At 41.9% G+C, this 24475-nt stretch overlaps 1 protein-coding gene and 1 non-coding gene across 2 annotated transcripts in view; one reads left to right on the top strand and one right to left on the bottom strand.

The window, feature by feature from the left end:
* UNC5D (unc-5 netrin receptor D) overlaps positions 1-24475 on the top strand; it is a 558705-nt gene that overhangs the window by 383673 nt on the left and 150557 nt on the right. The gene's annotated exons all lie outside the window — the stretch shown is intronic.
* On the bottom strand, positions 17137-17274 carry LOC119929083. The gene has a single exon (XR_005451225.1). It is a non-coding gene; the product is annotated as a small nucleolar RNA SNORA7 (small nucleolar RNA).

Raw genomic sequence — 24475 nt, 5'->3', positions numbered from 1 at the left:
TAGAACTGTTAAGAATTATTATTATTATGGTATTTGTTAAGCACTTACTATATTTCAGGCACTGTATTAAATGCTGAGGTGGATACAAGCAAATCAAGTTGGGCACAGTCCCTTGTCCCATGTGGGGCTCACAGTCTCAATCCCCATTTTACAGAGGAGGTAAATGAGGCACAGAGAAGTTAAGTGACATGTCCAAGGTCACACAGAAGGCAAGTGGTGGATTCGGATTAGAACCCAGGACCTTCTGACTCCGAAGCCCATGTACTTTCTTCTATGCCATGAAGAATGCAAAGTCCATTAAATCTGTTCAGTCTGTTGTTAGGGTTGCTCTGATCAGAGATGGCTACTGACAGCAACCTCATTCAAGGAAAGAAGGGGCTATACATCTTTTAGCCCTGACTTAGTCCAGCTGGTCTCTTTCCCTTCCCCTGGCTATTTTCACTACCCCTTTGGCAATCCCTGCTTTTAAATAATGTAATCATTCCTGCTTCTTCTCATATATTCATTTGACAGAGACTGTCATATGAGATTTCACAGACTCTCCGATACAGTTTTTTCAAGGGAAATGCAACTACTGTGACCTCCCAAGTGCTCTGCGTACAGTAATCACTCAGTAAATACCATTGATAGATTGATGGAGAGGGTTATGGAACTTTTTCTTTCCCCTTACCCTAAAAACCTTGCTCATGGCAGAGCCTCTGACTGGACAACTCTCCCAAATAGGATCTCTTCTGTGGAAGTTATCATTTTTGCTATGGTATTAATGTAGAAGAAATTGCTGCAAGTGTGCTGAGCTGTTTTTCCTCCCTCTTTAAAGGGTCCATATTATCATGGGAAGAGTCTGCATTAGCTCAGCTGATTCCTCTTTGACTGGGAACATATGAAAAGTTCTATGGAGAACTAAATTGGTCTCATCATTCTCTATTAGATTTTTCAAAGCCTATCAGGGGTGCTAAATGAGGGCTGGTGTAATGGCTGTAAGGAACAACCTACTCATTCATTCATTCAGTCATATTTATAGAGCACTTACTGTGCTCTATAAGCACTGTACTACGTGCCTGGGAGAGTACAATGTAACAATAAATAGACACATTCCCTGCCCACAACAAGCTCACAGCCTAGCGGGGCTGGGGCTGGGGGGAGACATTAATATACATAAATAAATAAATTACAGATACATATATGTGTTGTGGGGCTGGAAAGGAGGATGAATGAAGGGAGCAAGTCAGGGTGATGTAGAAAGAAATGGGAGGAGGGGAGCAGAGGATTTAGGGAAGTCTTCTTGTAGGAGATGTGCCTTCAGTAAGGCTTTGAAGAGGGGGAGAGGAGTAATCTACCCTGTAGATTAGAGCCATTGCAAAATTCTGATGACTGCGGACAGCCAACACCCAGGCAATTCTTTCACCCTCAGCAACTGCTCCCCCCCAGTGCTCGTTGTTTAGAACAGTGCTCAGCACTTAGAACCGTGCTCAGTGCTTAGAACAGTACTTTGCACATAGTAAGTGCTTAACAAATACCGTTATTATTATTTAGTACCCCTCACATCTGCCATAGACCGTTTTTGGGGCAGCTTTATCTCTTATTCCTCATGTCCAAATGATGATTTTAAGTCCATTTTTAGTTCCTCAGACCCAAGTAGCAGGATACTTCTAGCTAGTGGCATTGGAGATTTCTTTTAAACTGGGTGACAGACCACTTATTTAGGATTAATTTACCATATTTAAGGAAGCTGAAACAGCAGTGCCTCATTCCTAATTAATCAATTATTGAATTCATTGGGCGTGCATTGTGTTATTAAGAAGTTGCATGGATGCTGCCTGATGTGCTTTTTTAGCCTCTGAATGACCCTTTTAATTGTATGAGATGAGGCAGCGAATCATAGTATACCAGAACCTTCTTATTAATAAAGTCATTTGATTTTCCCCACAGAACAATTTCTATTCAAGCAGGGGCCTCCCTCATTTTTCATGCTTTCACTCTATCATATTCCAATAATCAATCTAATGGTTGTATTTACTGAACACTTACTGTGTGCAGAGCCCTGTTCTAAGTGATATGGAGAGTACAATATAAAAGAGTTGGTAAACAAGTTCCCTGTCCACAAAGGGCTTACAGTATAGATGGGGAGACAGACAATGTATACAGATAAATTACGGTTAAAAGCCCAAGTGCTGTGGGGATGAGGGTGTGGGGAATAAAGTGTGCAAATTTAAGTGCAAGGGTGATGCAGAAGGAAGTGGGAGAAGAGGAAATGAGGGCTTAGTAAGTGAAGACCTCTTATGGATGTTCCTTCAGTACGGCTTTGAAGGTAGGGAGAATGATCATCTCTCGGATATGAAGGAAGAGGGAGTTCCAAGCCAAGGGAAGGACATGGACAAGGGGTTGGCAGTGAGAAAGACAAGACTGAGGTACAATGAATTTGTTGGCATTAGAGAATTGAAGTGTGCAGACTGGGTTGTAATAAAAAGTCAAGAGGTAAGGTAAGAAGGGTCAAGGTGATTGAGTTTTTTAAAGCCAAAAGTGAGGAGCACTGTTCCAGTAGAGTGTTTAGTACCATGCAGAGGACCTAGAAGAGCACAATTTCTGTTTAGAACAGACTCTTTCCATTAGGCCACTCTGAGTATTAGACCTAGAAGGACTTATGTTAAGAAGTTGTTCTGAAAAGTTGTGGTGATGCCCTGAACTTCAAAGAGTAGAAGAATAAAAGATCAAAGCTTTCTTTTTCCCTTCCCCCTCCTATTTCTTGTATCCTCTCCTGGGTGTCACTTTTCAGAAACAGGACTTAAATTGCAGGAAAAGAACTGTTCATCCAGAATCAGAATCTCATTCAGTGATAGTTGGTTCCAAATTTGCCTCTGAGTGAGTCAGGCAACCTGAGAGAGCATTCACTCTTTAGAGCAGTGGGGTTTTTGAGGATATAAACTACGAGGTTTCCTGATATGCGGTGTTTAATGATTGAAGAGGTATGCGGTATCCAAAGTGATGAAGTTCACATTTTAAATCTATAATAACTTGTCACATGTCTCTATCATTGTCATTGATTCCAGTGACAAAAATAGTGTTAGGGAATGAACTGCTAAACCCAGGGTTGTTGAGCCTGTGTATGACCAATTCCAGTGATGCCTTGGCCAACTCCAGTGCAATCAAACCCAACTGATACCTTATGATTCAATCAATGAGTGAAATTTATTGAGCGCTTGCTGTGTGCAGAACACTGTACTAAGCACTTGGGAGAGCAAAATACAATAGAATAGGTAGAAACAGTCCCTACCCTCAAGGAACTTACAGCCTAGTGGAAGGAGCTTACATTTTAGTGGGACTTAAGCTAAAACCACAATAGTCTGTGGTTTGTTTGTTGATCCACTGAGCCCGCTGATAGCCTCTAAATAATAATAATAATGATGGTATTTGTTAAGTGCTTACTACATGCAAAGCACTGTTCTAAGTGCTGAGAGGATACAAGGTGAACAGGTTGTCCCATGTGGAGCTCACAATCTTAATCTCCATTTTACAGATGTGGTAACTGAGGCACAGAGAAGTTGTGTGACTCGCCCAAAGTCACACTGTTGATAAGTGGCGGAGCTGGGATTAGAACCCATGACCTCCGACTCCCAAGCCCGTGCTCTTTCCACTGAGCCACGCTGCTTCTTAAAACCTGCCCTGTGTAAGTAGCAGGCTTGTCAGGGATTCTCTGGAGACAAGGAGACAAAGTCATTAAGAGCATGTATTTTTGTCTTTTAGGCTTGTGCTGAGACAATTCAATAGATATTGCTTAAGGTAGAAGAAAAATAGTACTGCTTCAGAAAAACGACTGTTAACCACAATCTAGGTGTTTTCACTATATTTAATTGAGATAGTTACGTTGCCTGAGCAGAGAGATTGATCAAACAATCTGACCTGCAGGTTCAACGATGACATTTCTATCTGTGCAATTTTTTCCATGTGTGCATGTGGAGCTTAAAAGAACAGTATGTCCTCCAAATAAACTCCACAGTGTGGGCAATTAACAATAACTCTATGTCATACTGAAATGTTTTTATGTTTGTAGAATATAGTGTTGTTTCCCAGCTCCCTCTTGGCATCAAGATCTTCCCAAAGCCTCTGTTCAAGGCTAGTCACCCCTCTCCTGAAAAGGGATATGGATAATTTAGTGGGATCAGAAGTCAAGTTGGAATCCTGGAAGAATGCATGTTCAGACAAGGGAACATTGGGGTTAAAGGAAATCACCACTCTCTCTCAAAAATCAAGGAGTAGTAGGATTCCAAGGTCCACTTGTACAGCCTTGGAGGAAGCTTTAGTGCAGGAATCTGCAGGAAAGGTGTCCCCTTTCTCCACTGCTTCCATCAATCCTGGACCATTGTTTCTGATGTTGCTCAACTTCCCTCTACTGAGTTCCCACGTTTCTTAAAGCAATGCACCTCTGCTCTCAGGTTTGAGCCTGTAGTACATTACATTGAAACAGTAATGTAGCACTAAAGGTTTTGCTATTTAAAAATATACCCCTATAATTGTACATTTACTCAAATTACAATGAAACGTTGCCAGAGAATGCACTGAATTATTCTCACATAAGAGACCCAATGTAAGTTTGTTTTTAGCATTCATTCAAAAATACAGCCTAAATGGAACACATTTGTTAACAAATAATGGTATTTCTTCAGACATAGATATAGCATTGAGTTCAAACATTTATTCCCAGTATGCATAGTAGGACGATTCATTAGCAGAACTTAATGATGCTTCCATTCACCTGCATCATCCAAACAAAAATGGTATTATTTGCCATTTACTGTTTACCAAGGAAAGCTGTGTATCAGTAGTCTTCACAGTTAGCTATAACTCCAAGAATAATTCAGTGTGGTCTTTATTGCTTTTGTATACACTGCAGAAACAATAATGCTGCTGTTGTAATCAGAAATAAGGACCATGTGAGTTACCACTGGAAAGTAATTTATAGCTTTGGAGTGGGGTCCATTTATCATGATGCTTTAGCTTTGTTATATCCTGGCTCTGAGTTCCAATTAGAAATAGATATAGGTCCAACATTGTCTGTATATGTCTCTCTCTGTCTGGGTCTATTACTCCAATATTCTTTAAACATTGTCATTTTTATCTTTAATGTAAGGAGAAAACCAGGATGAGTTGGGGAGGAAAAAAAACAAAGAAAACTTCACTGGTTTATACCTTGAGTACAGTATGATCATTGCCCAGATTCTAATCTTTTAGACACTAATATCAATGAATGTTATGTACCCAAATGCTATCTTAGCCAAACATACCAAAAAATAACCACCTATAGTCTTATCTGAAAGTATCCTTCTGTCAGCTTTATCTGTTAGCACTCCACAGGCATTTACTTGGTAATTAGAAACCTGGTCAAACGGAGAAAGGACTGGACAGAAGCTATCGACTCTGAAGCTTATCTTTTTATCTAGGCTTAAGAAATCCACTTACCTTGCACACACAAAAAAGGTTTGTGGATCACTGTATACCCTTACAACCCAGGTTAGTAAGATAAAGGAATGCACCAAAGACAACTCCAATAATTTGCTCCCCTTGCTCGCCTGAACTATAGTCTGGGGACCTAGGGTTGCAGCACTATCCAGTCATTTATTTCTTACTCACTGGAAAATAATTGAAGTCAGGTGATCCATGAACAGTGCATCTCTTGAAAGAGTACCCTGTATGCTATAGAGCAATCTTGAATCCCTTCAGTTAGTGGTGAGTCATTGTGCAGTGTCTTCGGGAAGAGAAGGAGAAGCAGGCATTTCAATTAAAATGGGGGAAAAAAGGATTGGGTGCCATCAAGCTTATTTATAATTGGAGGCTTCTTTTTTCTTTTGATTGTGCCCTAAAACCCAAACAATTATAGTACTTAGTAGCATGAATCTGAGCTCCGTAGCCCATGCTTGAAATGTTGACCTTTCCCAATCATCGGCAGTGACATATCACCGTTATTACGCACCCCTATAGTCAGCAGCATTAAAGAAAAATCCCTACCTAGTAGTCGTTACAGGAGCAGGCATATTCATTCAGGAGGGCAAACAGCTATACAACATGGGCAATGCAAGGGCAAGAAATGAAATTAAATTAATGAACCTGCATTTTCTCTTTCTATCTAGTGTGGATTTTTATGTTGGCGAATAGGTCAACAATCTGCCGGACTCTAAATGATAATCCAAATTCTGCTTACTTAGGGAATGGGCAGGGTTGCAAGAGCAGATTGTGAGTCCCTCCAGGGACAGCGTCCATGTCTAATTCCTATGCTCAGTTTTGGCTCCCTTAAGCTTTTCACGGGCCCCTGCTAGTGGGAGTGGGAAGAGTGACTTCTGGGATGGCTGGGCCTGGCTCTCTCTCTAGATTGTAAACTCATTGTATACAGGGAATGTGTCTGTTTATAGTTGTATTCTCCCAAGTGCTTAGTACAGTGCTGTGCACATAGTAAGTGCTCAGTAAATAGGATTGACTCATTGACTAACCTCACTCTTTCAGGGAGCTCATATTCTCAAGTGGTTTGAATTCCCCCTCTCTACAGATGCCAGCCCCAACCTCCTGCTATTCAATGTATTTGTTATTCTATCCAGGACATCTCCTCATGGATGGTTCACTGGCACCTCTGACACTCCTAAAACTGAAATTTTCATCTTGCAGCTAAACCCATTTCTCCCCATTAAATATTTCATTGCCAGTGACCAAAATAAAGAGATAAATGATTAGGAGAGATTGAAAATGATGCCAGAATTTAAGGCTTCAGGGATGGGGAGGGTGGTGGTCTGGTGAATTTAAAGAGAAAAGTAGTTTGTCAGGGGGAGATTAATGAAATCCCTTCCCTCTTCAAACCACTAAACCTCCCTGTTCCAAGATCCTTAAACACTGATGTCAATTTCAATTTGTCACTATTGTTCACCTCTAATACTTGGTGAAATTCTAATTTCCATTTTTTAAAAAAAATTTTTTGTGGTATTAAGGTTTTACTGTGTGCCAGACACTGTTTTAAATGCTGGGGTAGATAAAAGATGATGAGGTTGGACATGATCCGCATCCCACATGGGTATCACAGTCTTAATCCCCATTTTACAGATGAGGCAACAGAGGCACAGAGAAGTCTAGTATGTTGCCCAAGCTCACATAGCAGGCTTGTGGAGGTGTCAGGATTAGAACCCTGGTACTCTGACTCTTAGGTCTATGCTCTTTGAGTTGTGCCTTCAGTAAGACTCTAAAGGTCGGGAAAGTGACAGTCTGGCTACTATGAAGAGGGAGAGTGACTAGGCCAGAGACAGGATGTGGGTGAGAGGTTGTCAGTGGGATAGTCAAGATCGAGATACAGTGATTAGGTTGGCATTGGTGGTTGAAGTGTGTGGGCTGGCTTGTAGTAGGAAATTAGGACGTAACATAGGAGGGGGCAAGGTTATTGAGTGCTTTAAAGCCAATGGCGATGAGTTTCTGTTTGATGGGGAGGTGGATGGACAACCACTGGTGGTTCTTGAGGCATGGGAAACCACAGACTGAATATTTTTATAGAAAAATGTTCTGGGCAGCAGAGTGAAGTATGGACTGGAGATGGTATACGAAGCAGGGAGTTCAGCAAGGAGGCTGATGAAGTAGTCAAGATGTGGTAGGATAAATTCTTGGATTAACATGGTAACAGTTTGGACGGATCACAAAGTGTGGATTTTAATAATGTCATGAAGGTTTAACGGACAGGAGTTAGTGACAGACTGAATATATAGGTTGAATGAGGGAGATGAATCGAGGATAGCGCCAAGGTTGCTGGCTTTTGAGAGTCCCTCAGGGCTTGCCGCACCACCTTCCCAGCCAAGTGTAAAAACGATAATAAGTGGCATTGATTGACAAAGGTACAGAACAGGAAACAGTCTGGGAAACAAGATACAAGCAATTCGTTCACTCATTTAATAAAATATTTATTGAATACTCCTTGAGGGCACAGATTGAGTCCGCTCCAGTACAGCATTCATTCCAGTGCAGTGCTCTGTACACAGTAGGTGTTCAAAAAATACTGATGGTACATTTAAATGAAACATTACTCACAGCACTAATATTGAACTATTTTAGTCTCCTGATTTTCCTTGCTATCAAATGTATCATCCCTTTGTTTCAGACAAGGAAAGGAAAGTATGCCAAGGGCTGATTGATTCTCTTATCTTATTTTCAAGCCTGGGATTGACTGTCACCTGCCTTGAGGAGGGAACATGGATTTGGTGCCCCTTGGAATTCTGTGATAGCTTTGGTATTAAAGTCAGTATAAAATGAGAAACTGAATAAGACTGAATTATAAAAATAGATCACTTGAGTAGAGAAGATTTGTTATTTTAATGGAGAGTAAATGATGCAGTTTGTTTTACAGAGAGACAATGTGTTTATGCAGTCGTGTTTAAAAGTCAACGTACACACTTGATAAACTCATTTGACTAAGGTTTTTACCTATTACTTTTTCTTCAGAAAAAAATGGGTTACTGATCAGTGAAATTTATTCAAAGCTTTTCGTGTGCAGAGCACTGTTCTAAGCTTTGAGAGAGTACAATACAACAGAGTTGGTAGACCTCTTCCCTGGGTGGTTATATTATGAAAACACATGGAAATTATCTTCAGAGACCTTACTAAAGCATATTTTTTTCCATGAACTTACAGGAAAGATGAAGGGCTACAGACTGGGTGAAGGAAACTCAAACTCAGCCAGTGGTTGCTGACTCTAAAAAATATTGCCCAGAAAGAAGGACGTAAAATTTTCTGAAAATCTTAAATATCAACAAAATGTAGTGACAGCCATTTGTCACTAGTGAAAGACCTATTGTCATGTGGAGTTTTCTTCAGCCCGGGGATGTCCACTTCTCACTCCCTTTGATTGGATTTACATTTTAATTTTGGTTTTTGTGTATTTTTAAAAGGAATCACCACCGCAGGATTGTGGCAGCCACCTTGGCAACCACAACATCCTCTCGATTGACCCAAGCAAATCTCAGTGTTGTCTCTCTCTAGTGTTCATGAAAAATTATGATGGGTAATTGGAAGATAAATTAGATTGGGAAAATCAAAATAGGTTTTTGAAAAATTCAGGAAAAACTGTGTATGGAGCAACATCAGGTTGCACTCTACATTACAAATGGGAGACAGAATGATAGGTGTGAAGCGGAACCTTGAATGAAGCAGGAAAGACAGCAACAGAGGTACAACAGACATTATTGAAATGGCTTCCAGCACATTCACCCACACTTTTCTTTAAAAAAAAAAATTGGGTGTAAGTGCAACAATACAGACTAATTTTGGAGTTAAACATCATTGTGGAAGCGTCAGGTATCTTTAGTAAGATAATATGACAAATGCAATAAAGGAAATATGCTTATCCAAACAGAAAGGCAGCGCTATGATTAATCTCAAAATCCCTTAATGGATTTGTTTAGACAATGCAGCAGGTAAAGTGACCTCCTCCCATGTTAGTGATAAATTTTGTAGAATGAAGATTTATGTCTTTGATTGTGTTGATGAAATAACAATATGATCATGGAAATGCACACATGAATGAGATTGATGTAACAGAGCCATGTGTTTCTGTGGGGCTTTTTTGTTTTTGCTTGATTAATCACCTAGGATGCATTTTATGCTGACTGCATACTTACTCCCCCAAATCCCAACCCCTCCACCCCCATGGCCCTGCAGTTCTGTTGTGGGTATACTTTTTATTCTTTAAACATCATCTTCAAGACGATGAAAAAAAACCTCATCTTACTGTGCCTGCTGCTTGTTAAGGAGGGCAGACAGGTTTGCTCAAAGTGCTCAGTAATTGAAACACCCAATGTGCCTGCTTGCAGATAAATCAATCAATCAATCAATCGTATTTATTGAGCGCTTACTATGTGCAGAGCAATGTACTAAGCGCTTGGGATGTACAAATTGGCATCACATAGAGACAGTCCCTACCCAACAGTGGGCTCACAGTCTAAAAGGGGGAGACAGAGAACAGAACCAAACATACCAACAAAATAAAATAAGTAGGATAGAAATGTACAAGTAAAATAAATAAATAAATAAATAAATAGAGTAATAAATATGTACAACCATATATACATATATACAGGTGCTGTGGGGAAGGGAAGGAGGTAAGACGGGGGGATGGAGAGGGGGACGAGGGGGAGAGGAAAGAAGGGGCTCGGTCTGGGAAGGCCTCCTGGAGGAGGTGAGCTCTCAGCAGGGCCTTGAAGGGAGGAAGAGAGCTAGCTTGGCGGATGGGCAGAGGGAGGGCATTCCAGGCCCGGGGGATGACGTAGGCCGGGGGTCGATGGCGGGACAGGCGAGAGCGAGGTACAGTGAGGAGATTAGTGGTGGAGGAGCGGAGGGTGCGGGCTGGGCAGTAGAAGGAGAGAAGGGAGGTGAGGTAGGAGGGGGCGAGGTGATGGAGAGCCTTGAAGCCCAGGGTGAGGAGTTTCTGCCTGATGTGCAGATTGATCGGTAGCCATTGGAGGTTTTTGAGGAGGGGAGTAATATGTCCAGAGCGTTTCTGGACAAAGATAATCCGGGCAGCAGCATGAAGTATGGATTGAAGTGGAGAGAGACACGAGGATGGGAGATCAGAGAGAAGGCTAGTGCAGTAGTCCAGACGGGATAGGATGAGAGCTTGAATTAGCAGGGTAGCGGTTTGGATGGAGAGGAAAGGGCGGATCTTGGCAATGTTGCGGAGCTGAGACCGGCAGGTTTTGGTGACGGCTTGGATGTGAGGGGTGAATGAGAGAGCGGAGTCGAGGATGACACCAAGGTTGCGGGCTTGTGAGACGGGAAGGATGGTAGTGCCGTCAACAGAGATGGGAAAGTCAGGGAGAGGACAAGGTTTGGGAGGGAAGACAAGGAGCTCAGTCTTCGACATGTCGAGCTTTAGGTGGCGGGCGGACATCCAGATGGAGATGTCCTGAAGGCAGGAGGAGATGCGAGCCTGGAGGGAGGGGGAGAGAGCAGGGGCAGAGATGTAGATCTGGGTGTCATCAGTGTAGAGATGATAGTTGAAGCCGTGGGAGCGAATGAGGTCACCAAGGGAGTGAGTGTATATTGAGAACAGAAGGGGACCAAGCACTGAACCTTGGGGAACCCCCACAGTAAGAGGATGGGAGGGGGAGGAGGAGCCTGCAAAAGAGACTGAGAAAGAACGACCGGAGAGATAAGAGGAGAACCAGGAGAGGACGGAGTCTGTGAAGCCAAGGTCAGATAACGTGTTGAGGAGAAGGGGGTGGTCCACAGTGTCAAAGGCAGCTGAGAGGTCGAGGAGGATTAGGACAGAGTATGAACCGTTGGATTTGGCAAGCAGGAGGTCATTGGTGACCTTTGAGAGCGCAGTTTCCGTGGAATGAAGGGGACGGAAGCCAGACTGGAGGGGGTCGAGGAGAGAGTTGTTGTTGCAGTGAGGAAGCATCTTTTGAAACTGCTTCAAGATGTTGCTTTCCATTCTGCAACCATCAGCCTAGAGCAGCAGGGAAGACTTCCTGACAAAGGTGCTCCCTGGCTGCAAGGTTTGTACAGCCACAAACCTTGTGTGAGCCCACTCTTCTAGACTGTGAGCCCACTGTTGTGTAGTGACCGTCTCTATATGTTGCCAACTTGTACTTCCCAAGCACTTAGTACAGTGCTCTGCACACAGTGAGCACTCAATAAATACAATTGAATGAATGCAGTTCCAGTGTGACTAGGCTCATGTAAAATTTGGGCTGAATTAGTCAGAGCACTTCACTGAGAAGCAGCTTCCCGCCCTCCCTGAACGACGGGTGAAGTCGGTTAGCTCACTGGCAAGAGATCCTGTTGTAGATTGAATTTACTGAACATGTATTTCTTTTCATAGGTTTACATTTTTGCCTTTGCTCCACTGCTGGTTTCTCTTTTAATATTAATGCATTTTAGATTATGATATGTGTCAGAGACTTTGTGGTATTTAGCATTACCCCATGCAGGTACATTTAAAGGCAACTCCATTAAAGATCGTTTCTCAGAGAGCACATCCTGTGTTCTTTGGTGCTGTTTATCCCTAGTCATTTAGTTTTCATTTCTGTAATTCACGCAGAACCGAGGACACTTCTTTATCACTGTTTATTCTGCTTGGGGTTAGTTTCTACTGGAAAACGTGTCCTGGAACTGTGGGAGAGAGCAGGCAGCTTGTATGGTAATTTGTTGAGATACAATAATGGTTTGGGATGAGGCAATCAATCAATCAATCGTATTTATTGAGCGCTTACTGTGTGCAGAGCATTGTACTAAGTGCTTGGGAAGTACAAGTTGGCAACATATAGAGACAGTCCCTACCCAACAGTGGGCTCACAGTCTAAAACGGGGAGACAGAGAACAAAACCAAACATACTAACAAAATAAATAAATGGAATAGATATGAACAAGTAAAATAAATAATGAATAAATGAATAGAGTAATAAATATGTACAAACATATATCCATATATACAGGTGCTGTGGGGAAGAGAAGGAGGTAAGATGGGGGGATATGGAGAGGGGGAGGAGGGGGAGAGGAAGGAAGGGGCTCAGTCTGGGAAGGCCTCCTGGAGGAGGTGAGCTCTCAGTAGGGCCTTGAAGGGAGGAAGATATTAGAAGGGGGAGACAGGCAACCAAACCGAACGTATTAACAAGATGAAATAAATAGAATTAATCTGTCCAAGTAAAGTAAATAAATATACAGGTGCTGTGGGGAAGGGACTAATATCATCATTATTATTATTATTAGAAGGGGGAGACAGGCAACTTGAGAAGGGGTATAGGGGAAAGAGATCTCTCTATTCTAACCATTCATAGTAATCTTGGCTGGAAGCATATAACTGCTGTTCATTCTTGGGGTTTATGCTGAGTCCTGCCATCTGTGAAGTGGATCAGAAGCAATTACCTGTACAACCCAATCTGTTTCTCTCTCACTCTTTTTTTTTTTTTTGGTATTTGTTAAGCGTTTACTATGTGCCAGGCACTCTTCTAAGTGCAGGGGTAGACACAAGCTAATCGGGTTGTACACAGCCCATGCCCTAAATGGGGCTCAAAGTCTTCATCCCCATTTTACAGTTGAAGGAATTGAGGCACAGATAAGTTATGTGACTTACCCAAAGTAACACAGCAGACAAATGGTGGAGGCAGAATTAGAACCCAGGTCCTTTTGACTTCCAAGGCCATACTTTGGGACCAGGGGCCGTGCATAGATTTAATATGACCATTGGTGATCACTTCAGACTTTCATAAGGATCCTTGACAGGAGTCATTTGAGTCATATCGGGGGCAAACAATGGACTCTTTTTAAATTTTCTTTCTCCAGTCTGCACTTCCCTTTTTCCTGTCTTTCCCCATACTTCATTCTGCTGCCCAGATCCTTTTTCTGAAAAAACTGTTCTGTCCATATTACCCTTCTACTCAAATTCCTCCAAAGGTTGCCCATCCACCTCTGCATTAAATAGAGAGACCTTTACCTATACGGCACTGAATCAGCTCTCCCGCTCAATCCAGTCAATCAGTGGTATTTATTAAGGTCTTACTTTGTGCAGAGCACTGTACTAAGCACTTGGGAGAGTACAATGCAACAGAGTAGGTAGACATGTTCCCTGCCCACAATAAGCTTAAAGTTTACAGGGGAAAACAGACATTAATATATATATAAATATATAAATAATTATATATATAATATATATAATATATATATATGTAAATAATTTATAGATATGTACATAGATGCTGTGGCCCTAGGGTGAGGTGAATATCAAATACCCACAGATTTAAGTTCATAGATGACACAGAGGGGAGAGGGGGTTGAGGAAAAGAGGGCTTAATTGGGGAAGGTCTCTTGGAGATGACAGCATAATAATGCTTGGAACATACTGTTCTTCTAACACCTACATATTCTTTGTACCTCCATCTCATCTCTCTTGCCACTGACCCTTACTCATATCCTCCCTCTGGCCTGGAACTCCTTTCTATCCTTCATATCTACCAACCATCTCACATCAAAACCCTTGAAAAATAGAAACTCATCATGGCCTATTGGATAGATCACGGGCCTGCAAATCAGAAGGATGGGTGATCTAATCCTGGCTCTGCCACTAGTCTTTTCTGTGGCCTCGGGCACATCACTTCACTTCTCTGTGCCTCAGTTACCTCATCTGTAAAATGGGACTAACACTGTAAGCCCCATGTGAGCCCCACTGACTGTGTCCAACCTGATTATCTACCCCTGAGCTAAGTACAGTGACTGGCACATAGTAAGTACTTAGTACCATTAAAAAAAAAAAAAAAAAAAAAAAAAGCAACTGTAATCAAGTCCCCTCCAAGAAGCATTTCCTGGCTGAGCTTTTGTTTCCCCTGCCTGTCCTCACCTCTCTGAGGCCTATGCACTTGACTGTGTTCCCCTTAGGAAGTTTGATAGTTACCCCGGCCCAACAGCACTTATGTACATATCTTTATACTCTACTTTTTCCCCTCTATAATTTATTTTAATAGCTGTCAACCCCTCTGTCAATCAGTCATTGTAATTTATTGAGCTTTTACTGTGCAGAGACCACTCTACCAAACACATGGGAAAGGGTTGATTAATGTGATCCATGCCACAAGAAACTTACATTCTACAAGCAGAGACAGATTTTAAAATAGATTAGTGATAAGTGAAACAGTAAAGTACATTTAAGCTCCTTGAGGGCAGGAACTGTGCCTAGCAACTCTGTTGTGTTGTTCTTTCCCAAGCACGGTTTGTTCAATGCTCAACAAGTTATTTGTACAAGTTATTCAGGTCATAAACAGTTCCTGTACCACATGAGGCTCACACTAAGAGTAGGAGGAAGAACAGGTATTGAATCACCATTAGATGAGGAAAGAGAGGCACAGAGCAGTTAAATGACTTGCCCAAAGACACAGTAAAGTGTAAAACCTGTGATAAAAACCAAGTCCTTAAACTCCCAGGCTCATACTCTTTCCCCTTCATCATGCTGTTCTTGGAAATTATGCCCTAGACTGGCAGTATGAGTGAGAGTGAAATGACTGAGGCGTAAATGAGACCAAATCACATAGTGTGGTGTAGAGTATCGAGCTTGGGCTTGGAAGTCAGATGTTCATGGCTTCTAATCCCAGTTCCACCACTTGATTGCCGTGTGACCTTGGGCAAGTCACTGGGCAAGTCAGAGAAGCTGTGTGGCTTAGTGGAAAGAGCATGGGCTTAGGAGTCAGAGGGTGTGTGTTCTAATCCTGGCTCCGCCATGGTGTGACTTTGGGCAATTCCCTTAACTTCTCTGTGCCTTAGCTACCTCATCTGTAAAACGGGGATTCAGACTGTGAGCCTCTCATGGGTCAACCTGATTACCTTATATCTACCCCAGCGCTTAGAACAGTGCTTGGCACTTAGTAAGCGCTTAACAAATACTATCACTATTATAATAATTATTATTATTATCATTTCGTGTCTCTGTGCCTGTCAGCGCTTAACAAATACTATCACTATTATAATTCTTCTTATTATTATCATTTCATGTCTCTGTGCCTGTCACCTCATCTATAAAATAGGGATTGAGACTGTGAGCCCCACATGGGACAGGGACTATGCCAACTCGATTTGTTTGTATCCACCCTGGCACTTAGTACAATGCCTGGCATGTAGTAAGCACTTAACAAATATTATTGTTATTATTATTTTCACTAGTAATGGTAATGGTGGTGTCTTTTCTGATCTGGGAAGGGCAGGGGAATAGCATAAGTGAGGGGAAGGAGGTGAGAGAGTTGAGAGTGAGGTACAATCAATCAACGGTAGTACTCGAATGCTTACTGTATACAGAGCACTGTACTAAGCACTTGGGAAAATACAACACAACAAGAGTTAGTAGATATGATCCTTGCTTACAAGGAGCTTACAGTCTGTGGGGGAGATAAACATTAAAATAGATTATTATTAGAAGAAACTGTAGCATATTGGGTATTTATATAAACACTAAGTGCTTAGTACAGTGTTGTGCACATAGTACTCAATAAATACCATTGATTGATTACTGTGGGGCTGGAGTGCATTTCAAAGTGTTTAAGGAGAACACAGTCAAGTTCATAGTCAACACAGAGAGGAGGGCAAATAAGGGAGGGCCTCTTGGAGGAGAAGTGATATTAGGAGCATTTTGAAGATGGGGAGAGTGCTGGACTCTCAGATATTGAAGGGAGAGGGTGCCCCAGACCCAAGAGAGATTCTGGGCAAGTGGTCATTAGTGGGCTAGATGAGCTCAAGGTACAGAAAGTAGGTTGATGCCAGAGGAGTGGAGTGTGAGTTGTGTTGCAGTAGATTCAATCGTATTTATTGAGCACTTACTGTGTGCAGAGCACTGTACTAAGCGCTTATGATCAGAGTATTAAGCAAAGAAATGATAATGATGGAGTCTCCCATCATTCATTCATTCATGCTTTGTTTGTTGTCTGTCTCCCCCTTCTAGACTGTGAGTCCCTTGTTGGGTAGGGACTGTCTCTATATGTTGCCGACTTGTACTTCCCAAGCACTAAGTACAGTGCTGTACACACAGTAAGCGCTCAGTAAATACGGTTGTATGAATGAATGTAGACAGTTGTCAAAATCGTCAAGTAGAATTATAGCTATATGCATATCATTAAAAAATAGAATAGTAAATAGAGTAATAAATCTGTACAAATATATACAAGTGCTGTGGGGAGGGGAAGGAGGTAGGGCAGGGGGGATGGGAAGGAGGAGAGGAAAAAGGGGGCTCAGTCTGGGAAGGCCACTTGGAGGAAGTGAGCTCTCAGTAGGGCTTTGAAGGGAGGAAGAGAGCTAGCTTGGCAGATGTGAAGAGGGAGGGCATTCCAGGCCAGGGGGAGGACATGGGCTGGGAGTCAACGGCAGGAGAGGCGAGGACAAAGTGCAGTGAGGAAATTAGCGGCAGAGGAGTGGAGGGTACAGGCTGGGCTGTAGAAGGAGAGAAGGGAGGTGAGGTAGGAGGGGGAGAGGTGATGGAGAGCCTTGAGGCCGAGAGTGAGGAGTTTTTGCTTGATGCGCGGGTTGTATAGAGTTTTCTTGGTAAAAATTCAGAAGTGGTTTACCATTGCTGCCTATGACGCAGTAAACTTGTCTCTGCCCTCAACTCTCTCCCATGCCGCTGCTGCGCAGCGTTGGTGAGTTTTGACTTGTAGCAGATTGCCTTTCACTCGCTAGCCACTGTCCAAGCTAGGAATGGAATGGGTAGGCCTCTGCTTGACTCTCCGTCCTGTGCCTGAGACTGGTAGAGTACTGGAAACTCTCCAGGTGCGAGCCTGAGAGGGCGCATAACAACAGGAATGATGATGATGAGTGAGGTTAGGTAGGATATCAAATACCTTAAACCCTATCATGAAGAATTTCTGTTGTGGAAGTGGATGGCAACCATCAGAACTTTTGAGGAATGAGGAAATCAGTACTAAATGGTTATTCAGAAAACTGATCTGGGTAGCTGAGAGAAATATGGGCTGGAGAGGGGAATGACAGCATGCAAACAGGCCAGCAAAGAGGCTGTTGCAGTAATCAAGGTGATAAATGATGTGTACTTGAATCAGCATGGTAGCAGTTTAGTTAGAGGAAAGGGCAGATTCTGGAGATGTTGTGAAGGGAGAACCAACACAAAATTTCAAAGCAAGCTGAATGAGAGAGCTGAATCTAGGATAAAGTCAAGGTTATGGGCTTGAGACAGGATAGTGAAGGTACCTAAAGGGAGATGAAGGACAGGGTTTGGGACAGTGCAGGGAATTGAGTAGTTCTGTTTTGTACGTGTTAAATTTGAGGTGCCAGTGGGACACCCAGGTAGAAATTTCCTGAAGGCAAGAGGAAATGTGAGACTGCAGAGAAGGGCTGCAGCTCTTCTTGGGGCTGGGGGGGTAGATTTGGGAATCATCCAAATAGGGATGGTAGTTCATTCATTCAATCATATTTATTGAGCGCTTACTGTGTGCAGAGCACTGTACTAAGCTCTTGGGAAGTACAAGTCGGCAATGTATAGAAACAGTCCATACCCAACAATGAGCTTACAATCTAGAAGGGGGAGACAGACAACAAAACAAAACATGTAGACAGGTGTCTAGACGGTTGGTTTTGGAGGAATGAAGGGAATCAACTGGGAAGTAGCAGGTGAAAAGAGCAGATATATCAGGAGGGATGTGTTGGTAAAGAGCTTTGAAGCTGCTTGTGAAGAGGTTTGGGTAAATGTAAGGGGACAATACAAAGCCAGGGGAGGGTTTGGAGAAGAGGAAAGATTTGCAGAATGACAAAATGATATATTTGCTGCTTTGTGGGTCATAGATTGGACAGGAAAGAGACTAGAAGGGATAAGCGGGGAGACCAGTAAGGAAGCTAGTTCAGTAGCCTATCTGCAATATTATTACAGCTTGTACCACCAGGGTGGTAGTTGTTAAATTTGAAAGAAAGGGTTGACTTCAGGAGCTGTTGTGATTTCTAATGCTTACAAGATGTAAAAACATATATAAAAGTCTTCTTTATTGAGAGTGCCCTCCCCAGCTTGTGTTCACTACTCTCTTGTGTGATTCCAAAGTTACCCTTAGTATTTATGTGTACTCTGTATTCATTTACGTGTACTCTTCATTATGTGTCAATCACTGTTATAGGTCCTGGGTAGATACAAGTTAATCATGTCAAACACAGTCCTGGTACCACATAGGACTCACAGTCTAAGCAGAAGGGAGGATCCCCATTTTACAGTAGTGGAAACTGAGGCACGGAGAAGTGAAGTGACTTGCCCACGGTCACAGTAGACAAGTGGCAGAGCTGGGATTAGAACCCAGAAGCTCTGATTCCCATGCCCCTATGCTGCTTCCCTAGGGAAGAGTGTGGCTCAGTGGAAAGAGCACGGGTTTTGTTGTCAGAGGTCATGGGTTCAAATCCCAGCTCTGCCAATTGTCAGCTGTGTGACTTCGGGCAAGTCACTTAACTTCTCTGTACCTCAGTTACCTCATCTGTAAAATGGAGATTAAGACTGTGAGCCCCCCGTGGGATAACCTGATCAGCTTGTAACCTCCCCAGCGCTTAAAACAGTGCTTTGCACATAGTAAGCGCTTAATAAATGCCATCATTATTATTACTATTATTTAGTTATCATCATCAATGATATTTATTGAGTTCTTATTTCAGAATACTGTACTAAGTGCTATCGAGAGAACCGTACAACAAAATTAGTAAACATATTCCTTGCCCACAATGAGCTTACCATTAGTAATAACTAAATCACGTATGATATATAATTTATAAATATATAGTTATCCTTTTATTTTATTTGTCTATATTCATGCTATACCACTTGTATCTATATTTTTTCTACTGCCCCAGTGTACACAGTTTGGGTTGGCTTGTCTCACTTCCATTAGACTGTAAACTCCCTGAAGGTGGGGACTGTCTCTTATATTGTGCCTGCCCAAGTGTCCAATACTATTGAATTGAATTAATGATTAACAAATAATTCTGTACTTTCCTTGTCCAAACCTCTCTCCCACTCACTTCTTTGTCATCCTGTTGTGGTCCCTCTATTCGTCTCCCCTCCCAGCCCCTCAGCACTTTTGTACATATCTCTAATTCATGTATTTAGATTTAAGTATGTCCCCGCTCTGTACATAATTGCTGTGGGCCTAAGGGTGGAGGGGGAATACTAAGTGCCCAAAGAGTACGGATCCAAGTGCATAAATGATGTAGAAGGGAAAGTGAGTAAGGGAAAACAGGGCTTAATCAGGGAAGGCCTCATAGAGGAGATGAGACCTTAATAAGACTTTGAGTCTTTGAGTGGGGAAAGTGGCGGTCTGGCATGTATGTGAGAAGCAACATGGCTTAGTGGATTGAGCATGAGCCTGGTAGTCAGAAGGACATGGGTTCTAATCCTGACTCTACCACATGTCTGCTGTGTGACCTTGGACAATTCACTTTACTTCTGTGGGCCTCAGTTCCCTCATCTGTAAAAGTGGGATTAAGAGTGGGAGCCCATGTGGGACAGAGACTATGTCCAACCTGCTTAATTTGTATCTACCCCAGTGCTTATTACACATAGTAAGTGCTTAGCAAGTATTATTATTATTATTATTATTATATGGAAGGGGTGGGAGTTCCAGGCCAGAGAGAAAATTTGGGGAAGGGGTCAGCAGTGAGATAGATAAGATTGGGGGCATAGTGATTAAACTGGTGCTAGAGGAGTGAAATGTTTGGACTATGTTGTTGAAGGAGTTCAGTGAAATGAGGTAGCATGGGGCAAGCTGATTAAGTGCTTTGAAGCCAATGGTAAGGAGTTTCTGTTTAATGTGGAGGTGGATGGGCAACCATTGGAGGTTCTTGAGAAGTGGGGCTACATGAACTGAATGATTTTAGAAAATGATCTGGGCAGCAAAGAAAAGTATGAACTGAAGTGGGGAGAGAGAGGAGGCAAAGGAGGTCAAAGAGAAGGCAGTAGGATAGGATAAATGTCTGAATCAGTGAAGGATCAGTTTGAATGGACGGAAGAGGTCAGATAGTGATGTTGTGAAGGTAGAACCAACAGGATTGGTGACAGATTCAATCTGTGGGTTGTAGGACAGAGACGAGTCAAGGATATTGCCAAGACTACGGGCTTGTAAGATAGGGAGGATAGTGATATCATCTACAGTGATGGGAACAGCATGGGGAGGAAGGGTTTGGGTGAGAAGATTAAGGAGTTCTATTTTTGATAGGTTTAGTTTGAGATGTCAATGGAACATCTAGGGGGAAATGTCCTGAAGGCAAAAGGAAATGTGAAACTGCAGAGAAGGAAAGTCATGGCTGGAGAGGTAAATTCGTGAATCGTCTGTGTTAAGGTGATAGATAAAGCTATGGGAGCAAATGAGTTCTCCAAGAGATTGGTTTAGATGGAGAATAGGAGGGGGAATTAAATCAGTCAATGGTATTTATTGAGAGCATATTATGTACAGAGCACTGCACTAAGCTTTTGGAAGAGAACAATGTAATGGAGTTGGTAGAAGTATTCCCTACCCACAAGGAGCTTAACCGTTCCCCTCCTACTCAGTTTGTGAGCCCAGTGTGGGATGGGGACTGTCTGATCTGCATTTACTCCATTTACCCCATTTTGGCATACACTAAGTGCCCAGCAAATATCACAAGTATTACTATTATACTACTTCTAGACTAGAGTTGATTAATGTGGGGTGTCCTCTTCCCACTCCCCATTCCCTCCACCTCCCTGGCCATCTTCCCTTATTCCTCTGCCACGCCTGCTTCTGTCTCAAGGTTGGGCATCATTTCACAGTGTTTTCTTCTTGGAGGAAAAAGAACAACACGGTTGCAAGGAGCATTCTGCTGCCAGGACAGATTACACTCATAAACATTTATAAGGTTCAGCGCGTTCTGTGAGGATACTGCATAGGAAAGAATGCCTCTTTATATCTTCCGTGTTCAGCAAAGTTGAACCATATAACAAATAAACAAAATGAACAGTGGCTTAGGCTGATTTAGGTGAAAACTAGTTCGGCAATAAAATGCGCCCTGGATGTCCCCAGCTGTAGTTACAGACCAGTTTAGTGATGCCTCGGCCCCTTCCTTTATTGAAGTTGCCGTAGTTCATAAAGTGGACGATGCCCTCCAGTGATATTGTATTGCTCCTAACATTGATAGGGATTGCAGATGTGAGGCTGGAAAAGCAAACATCCCTGCTCAATTTGTGTTTAAGGCAAAATATATCATCTGGAGGCAGACAAGTCTCTTCTTGAACCTTTTTAAGGCTTTGGGATGGGAGCGAGAGAGGCTATGCAGTCCACCTCCAAAAAAAAACCCTTTTTTTATTGTTTTTTAGCTATTATGTGAATCTTCTGAAGTGAAAGTGACACTGGCTGTAGCATTTGATTTTTTTTTTTCTGTTTTAACAAACAAAGAAAGCATCCACCCTGGCAACCACCAAATGAAACACTTGATTTGGAAATTGAGTAGTATTTTATTTGTCCCATGTGGATACAATGAAAATTTGTTTTCCAAGATGAATTTCCTGCTGATAGTAGAAGTTGATTATGAAATTGAAATTGGACACCTAAAGCTTCAGCCCAATACGTAGTAGCCATTTTTGTTGATAAATGGTTTATTTAGTTATTTTTATATGATCTAGTTAATGCATAAAATGTGACTGACAGGTGCACATAGTAAGTACTCAGTAAATACCATTGATCGATTGATTATGAAACGGATCTGAAAAAAGGACCAAAGAATGATTTATTTTGCCAATTTTAAGAGCATAATTTACATAATGAAAAGAAATGTCAACGAGACAATTGTTTGGGACCTTTAACCAAATATAGATCTCTAATGTTAAACTTGTTCTGGCTTCATCTTGCATTACAAGGGTTGGTTGATTTCTCTCTTCAAAAGGAACTGACATGCTGGATGTATTATATCTGGTATATGTGTACTCTGGTTATTGACCACTCTCGAAAGTCAGATGTATTTAAAGGGCAGAATGGACCCATCTTAACTGCAAAACTATAAAGTTCCTTTGTAACGTGACCTATAAAATGATCATTTGTGACCAGAGAATCACAAATCAGAATTATATGCATTGATTATTACTATCTGAATCCAGCTATTAAGGTTTTGTGTTCCCAAACTGGAAACATCAAAGAAATGCCCAAGTCTCTCCATGTGTGTTGGATTTGACTAGTTTTGGCTTTCAGCGATTAACTCTTGAAAGTTGAGAATTTTCAATGGGCAAATGCTATGTGTATACATCTATCTCCACCAACCGATATGAGTTAAATCATCGCAGTTATTGATAAAGTCTCCATGTATCACAGCCGGTGTATTTTCCAGTATCTGGGAAATTTATTTGAATTAAGTCCCAACTCCCACTCCTGACTGTAACCTCATTGTGGATAGGGAATGTGTTTACCAACTCTGTTATATAGAACTCTCCCAAGTGCTTAGCACAGGGCTCTGCACAGTAAGCTAAATAAATAAATATGACTTATTGAAAAGGACCTTCATTCCAAGCTGCCGCTTGGAATTTTTCTCAGCCAGTATCTATGCATAGACAGAGGCTCAGGCTAATTCAGCAGACCATTCATTGAGCTGTTCAATGGGCCAAAGTCTATCTAGTCAAAGCATAGGTGGAAGTGTCCTCCTGACTGATTCTCTTCCTGTTCCTACTCACCATTATCACTACACTATAGCACCACAGAGTAGCCCCAACTTCCTGTTAAATACTGTGGAGAGAGGTTAAAGTGGAGGGCTTACTCTAGAAATTGTTTAAACATTTAATGCTTTAAACTTTGTCTCTACTATTTCCAACAAGGAATTCCTCAATATGAGAAACAGCATGAACTATTGGAAAAGAAAATGGGTCTAGTGGTCAGAGAACCTGGGTTCTACCCCTGGATCTGTCAATTGCTTGTTGTGTAAATGTGGGTAAATCATTTAACTTTTCTGTTCCTCAGTTTCATCAACTGTGAAATGGGGATGAAATCCTTCTCCCTCTTACATAGACTATGAACATCCTGTGGGACAGGGGTTTGTGTCCAATTTAGTTAACTTGTAGCTACACCAGTGCTTGTTATAGTACTGACACATGGTAAGTGTTTAACAAATATAATAATAATAATAATAATTTACAGTAGTAATTCTGTCTCTAGACTGTAAACACACTGTGGACAGGGAGCATGCCTACCAACTCTGTTATTTAGTACTCTAAAATAAATATTTTATTTATTTATCATTTATCTCCCAATCACTTGATTCAGTGTTCTGCACACCTTAAGCCCTCAATGAATACAATTAATTGATTGCATAATAATGATTATGATTGGTGCCATAGTGGACCCACTGTCCTATAATTATATATTATATAATAATAATAATGGTATTTATTAAGCACTGTTCTAAGCACTGGAGAGGTTACAAAGTGATCAGGTTGTCCCATTTGGAGGCTCACAGTCTTAATCCCCATTTTACAGATGAGGTAACTGAGGCCCAGAGAAGTTAAGTGACTTTCCCAAAGTCACACAGCTGACAATTGAACCCGTGACCTCTGACTCCAAAGCCCATCGTCTTTCCACTGAGCCACGCTGATTCTCATATATTTTATATATGCGATTTTGTGGATATGAGATATGTGGATTTTGGATCCACAGAATTTCTCTGGAAACTCTAGTGGGAGGTGACAGATGCCTTTCTTCCATCAAGTATTTCAAGGCCCTCTTACCGCTTACTCCAGTTCTAATTCTGACTGACTTTTACCCACATAGAATGTGTGGTTGAGTAGGGAATCTTACATGGCTTTCTTCCATGATGCCAGGTTAAGATTTATTCATTCAGTTGTATTTATTGAGTGCCTACTGTGTGCAGGACACTGTACTAAGCACTTGGGAAATAAAATACAACAATAAACAGTGACATTCCCTGCCCCCAACGAGTCCACATGGATGTCAGAAAATGCCCATTGCTGGGATTCCTCCTCTGTGAAAGTTTCCTCCTTGGCAGATTGACT

This window comes from Tachyglossus aculeatus, chromosome 5, assembly GCF_015852505.1.
Source record: "Tachyglossus aculeatus isolate mTacAcu1 chromosome 5, mTacAcu1.pri, whole genome shotgun sequence".
Classification (NCBI taxonomy): Eukaryota; Metazoa; Chordata; class Mammalia; order Monotremata; family Tachyglossidae; genus Tachyglossus; species Tachyglossus aculeatus.
The sequence above is the reverse complement of the archived record's forward strand: the minus strand, read 5'-3'. Positions and strand labels throughout refer to the sequence as shown.